A 4,514-nucleotide genomic window follows, 5' to 3' on the forward strand; every position below is an offset into this window, starting at 1 on the left:
CACCTCTCATCCTCACAGGCACCCCGTCTTGCCTCTTCAGATGTCAGGTAGTTGGAATCGGATGGTACGAGGCCTTTTGGGATGGGCTCCTTTCCCGTGGTAACATGCATCTAAGCCTCCATGTCTCTTTGGGGCTTGCGAGCTCATTTCTTTTAGAGCACTGAATTCCACTGCGTGCATCTGCAGAGGAGCCTCGTGGTTGCTTCCGTTTTGGCAATTAGGAAGAGAACCGCTGTAAACATCCGCAGGTTTCTGTGTGGACAGCAGTCTTCGACTCGTCTGGGTAAATACTAAGGACTGTGATTGCTGGAGTGTATGTGAAGAGTGGATTTAGTTCCCAGGTGGCTGCCCTGACCCTCACCGTCTTGCATTCCCACCAGACAAGCGCGTTCCGGTTGCTCCGTGTTGTATCAGCACCTGGTGTGGTCAGCGTCCTGGATCTTGGCCGTTCTGTATTTCCCCGATGGCGTGTGGCGTGCAGGGGCATCTCACATGCTTAGTTGCCACCTGCCTATCTTCTTTGGTGAGGAATCTTCAATATTAAGGTCTCTGACCCATTTTGTCACTGGGTTTTCTTCTTTCCTTTTTTTTTTAATTGCCAGAGGGTGCATAAACTCACCAGAGCCAGAGACAGTGAGAGGAAGAGGGAAAAAGCACCCTCCAACGGGGCACAGTCACTCCAGCAGCTCTCCTCCATTTCAACATCCTGTCAGGGTTTGGGACACGCCACACACACACCACACACACACGCCTGGCATGTTTTTCAAGTCACCGGGGCAGAGATTTGAACCAGCCAGGCAGCCAGCCAGCCAAATGGGATCCAGCTACCTTACCCACAAGGCTACAGAGCCAAGTCTTAGGTTATTTTCTTATTGTTGAGCTTTAAGAGTTCTTTGCCTTTTTGTTGTTGTTGGTAAGACACGTGGAGAGCAGCGAGTCTGAAAGCATGTGCGTAAAACACGTGGCCTGTAGACGCATGCAGAAATGCGCTTCCGAAGCTACTCCAGCAGGGCTATGAGAAGCACCGACAGGAAAGCAGCACCCGCCTGTTGCCAGTGGCTGTCTTCCTGTTGTTGATACCCAGTACTCCATACTGCCCAGTATCGGTATCGGGCTAAAGGAAGTCACGTGCGTTTATCAGATTGTCCCCAAAAAGACCAGAGGAATTACATGGCGCCAGTCATTCTCACATCTTCCGACAACTTACGTCCCCAAACAACTGGCTGTGCATCCCGATTTCTCCTCCCTTATTCTCTTTGCATTCCACTTCCTTCTTCCCCATTCCCCTTTCCCCATTTTCTGCCCTATAAAAGAATAAACCTAAGGCTGGTTCTGGTCGCAATTTCTCCATCAGAGAAGCCATGCCCACCCGATCTGCACTTTTCTATACCTGCGTGTCTCTGTGTTTGTTACTGCGTCTATTCCTAATCCACGGTCTTCCCTACGTAGAGAAACGTGTTCATGCCGAGCTGGTCCCGGCAGACATATTTCAACATCAAGTTTATTTGTATGAACTAGTCAATGACACAGCAAATGTGTTTTTCTCCATGTAACATGCACATGGAGCAAGGCTTTGTCCCTCCCCTGCCCAAGCAGGGGTTTGGACGCTACGCAGTCTCGCTGCCTTCGTCTAACTGGGAATAAGGTCAGTACCACTGTACCAGCTGCGGTCTCCAGGTTTGTCAGATAGACATGTGGAGCGCCTTCCCAAGTCCTGTCCACAACGACAGAGCGCTTTTATGGTACTCATGCTGAGCTCAAGAACATGATAGCTTTATGGACACTACATACTAAAAATAAAACAGTATCTCTTTATGCAACATATTGAACACCTGGCATGCCTTTTCACAGTTCGAAACTATATAAACAGAGGCCAGCAGGTGGCGTGGTGGTTGGGGGCGCTGGATTCCCACGTGGTTGACAAGTGCTTTGAGTCCAGGTCCTGTTGGCTTCCTGTCTCACTTTCCCCTTCTCTTTGTCTTTTTGGTCAAATTAAAAAAAAAATAATAAAAACAACAAATGGAATTAAATAAATAAATAATTCTTTTAAAAAAACCTATATAAACAAAAAGTTTAGACCCAACTCACAAATCTATTTTTGTATTCATTTTTATCACCTTATATATAACAATTTAACTTAATGCTCATTAACTAGTTTAACACTTTAATGTATTTTTCATACAACTGCCTCCCTACTCCATTTATTTATTTATTTATTTATTTAAGAGGTTTTTATTTTTTATTTTTAAATTCATTCATTTATTTTAATTTGAGCAGAGAGACAGAGAGAGGCAGAGAAAGTGAGAAAGCAAGCCTCCAGGTCCGGGACTCGAACCATGGTCGACCATGTGAGAATGTCCAGCACCTTAACCGCCACACCATCTGCTGGTCCCGAGAGGTTTTTGCTATAGAGCACCTGGGCTACAGAGAGACAGAAAGCAAGAAATCACCCCCTGGGGGGATGGCCGTGCCGTAATACCTTCTCCATTTTCTTCTTGGGATCTTGGGCATGCAGGCACATGCGCCCGGTATGAGTTTAAGCCACTGGGTCTGGGACTCAAACCGTGGGCAACTACATGGGAGTCCAGTGACATAGTCATTACGCCAACTGCTGGTCCCCCTACCCCATTTATTTTGACCATTGTTCTCTGCTGGCTGCAGTGAATCATGCAGCAGTGCTCAGGGAAGGTTCTTGGTTAATATACTTTTTTTTTTTTTTTTAAGAGAAATTTTTGCTATAGGGCATGTGCGCTCATTGGGATGAAAGAGACAGAGATAGAAAGTGAGAAATCAACCCTCCGGGGGGGATGGCCATGCCACAATCCCTTCTCCTCCATTCTCCCCTTGGGATCCTGGGCACGCACGCACACACACCCAGCATGACTTGAACTGTGGTCAACTATATGGGAGTCCAGCAACATAGCCATTACATTATCTGCTGGTCCCCCAGTGGATATACTTTCTTAAACCCTACATATCTGAAAATATCTTCCAATAGCTTGGCAAGGTGTACAATTCCTGACTCTAAATTATTTTCTCTTAAGACTCTGTAGATACTGTTCCACTGTCTTCTAGCATTTGGAGTTGCAAGAGAAAAAGCTGATGTCAGTCTGACTTTTGCACTTTGCAGGTAACCTTCTTCGTTCTGTCTGGATATTTGTAAAATTTTTTTTTTTTTTTTTTTAAATTTAAAAACATTACCAGGATATGTCTATTTGTTACTTTCATCAAATTTTAAAGGTACTCAGAGTTTTTCCTTTCTAGAATTAGTTCATTCTTCAACTCTAGGAAGTTTGGTTCAATAGTTCTCTCGTCCTTTCGGCTCCTTGTCTTCTGTTCCAGAGTCTAACTATGTGTAGACAGTCTCCTGGTGATCTCTTCTCTCATCCCGGTTTAGTCCCTCCCCTTTCTCTGCTCTGTGAAAACGACTCGTTTTGCATTTGCTTCAGTAATTCGATTTTGTGTCCAGTCCACTTTGCACGTGTTAACGCTCTCCATTCCGATTTGTTCCAAGCGCTCTGACATGACCTTCATCACTGAGCACAGGTGTTTAAGCTCCTGCACCACACCAGAGTCAATTCTTTCTGCATCTTTGTTCCCACCGTCCTGTTTCAAGAGGCGGCATCTCAGTTCCGTCCCTCTCTTCAGAACTGCAGTATAATCACCTTATTAGGAGCTCTTCTTAGAAACGCAGACAAGGAAGCCTCTTTGCATATTTTTGCACACCCTTTATCAGATGTCTTTTGGTAATATTCCCTCCCAGTCGACTTGTCTTACTATTGTTTTGACTATCTTTTGCAAAACAGACATGTTGCATTTTAATGGGATTCAGTTTACCAATTCTTTCACGGATCCTGCCTATGGTGTTGCATCTAATGAGCCATCGCCCGAGGTCACAGGTGCTCCCTCACGGGAGGCTCTAGGAACCTGGGTTTTCTTTCACCCCGAGCTGTCACCCACCCTGAGGAAGTGCCTGGGAGGGGGAAGGCCTGCGTCAATTCATTTATTGGCTGTGGATGTGCAGTTGTTCCAACACCGCCATTCCATTTTTAAATTTTATTATTTTTAATTTGACCAGAGAAAGTGAGAAAGCAAGCCACTAAGTCTGGGATTCAAAGTGCAGTTGGCCATGTGGGAGTCCAACACCTTTAACCACCTCAACGATTGCTGGTCCCACATTTTTATTTTTTCATGTATCAGTTATTTTTAGGTTCCTGGCAAGACATTCAGAACATCAGTTTGTGAGGATTACCTCTGTCTGTAAGGACACAGAGCAGCTCGGATTTCTGGTAAAATTCGCAAGTGCACAGCTTCCGGCGCTGCCCTGGAACCTCCCCTTTCTGTGAGTCCAAGACTGCGTCTCACTAGTAAGGCTGGTCCCTGCTCCGCTCCTCAGTGGGAGCCGAGAAGCCGAAGCCCGTGGTCCTGCAGAGCAGGGGGCAGGCGCTGCTGAAAGGAACTGAATGAACTTCCCAGAATACCCCAAATACCTTACACGGCCCCTGCAGTGAGAA

Source organism: Tupaia chinensis, unplaced genomic scaffold (assembly GCF_000334495.1).
Source record: "Tupaia chinensis unplaced genomic scaffold, TupChi_1.0 Scaffold143602_1, whole genome shotgun sequence".
Classification (NCBI taxonomy): domain Eukaryota; kingdom Metazoa; phylum Chordata; class Mammalia; order Scandentia; family Tupaiidae; genus Tupaia; species Tupaia belangeri.